We start from the raw sequence: 598 nt of genomic DNA on the forward strand, positions 1-598 counted from the left end.
TTTGGCTGGAGAGTCGATGATGGGTTTGTTGGGTGCCCTGGGTCAGAGAGCGAGTCCTGAACACTGGCCTCCCAGGGCGTGTGTCTTCAAGTGGCGGGGTTTCCCCTCGCCAGCCCCACTGAGGAATTTGGGGGTCATTCCCCTGGCCCCAGAATTTGCTTTTCCTGAACCCAATAGTGCCAGCCCACAGGTCCCATGCCTGGCATTTCACCGCCGAAAATGCCCTGAGCTAGCGAGATCTCCAGGCATCACCTTGCTGAGCAAAATCAACTAACCGCTGTGAGCAGGATTTGAACCTGCGCAGGGAAACCCTATTGGATTTCAAGTCCAACGCCTTAACCACTCGCCATCACAGCTGGGTGATATTAGTGCTTCTCCCTCCTGCTGTAGAAAAGTCTGTTCTTTGTGGGTGCAATGGAGGTGTTATGGCTCAGAGCTCTGGCTTTCTAAGCAGGTACATTTCTGCGGGGGTGAGTAGATTGGTAAATAGAGGGGGGTGTCAGCGAAGGGGTGCATAGACAGCTCGGGTAGGGGTAGATAGAGAGATTCTGTTTCTTAACGTTTACTTTATGAAAGCAAAAACTCGACGAGAAATACA

The 598-nt window shown here is 52.2% G+C and overlaps 1 non-coding gene across 1 annotated transcript; it reads right to left on the reverse strand.

Annotated features, from left to right (window-relative positions):
• Window positions 1–275: 275 nt before the first annotated feature.
• On the reverse strand, window positions 276–356 carry TRNAS-UGA (transfer RNA serine (anticodon UGA)). The gene has a single exon. It is a non-coding gene; the product is annotated as a tRNA-Ser (tRNA).
• Between the last annotated feature and the right edge of the window lie 242 nt (window positions 357–598).

The sequence above is a fragment of the Lepidochelys kempii genome, chromosome 28 (genome assembly GCF_965140265.1).
Source record: "Lepidochelys kempii isolate rLepKem1 chromosome 28, rLepKem1.hap2, whole genome shotgun sequence".
Taxonomy (NCBI): Eukaryota; Metazoa; Chordata; order Testudines; family Cheloniidae; genus Lepidochelys; species Lepidochelys kempii.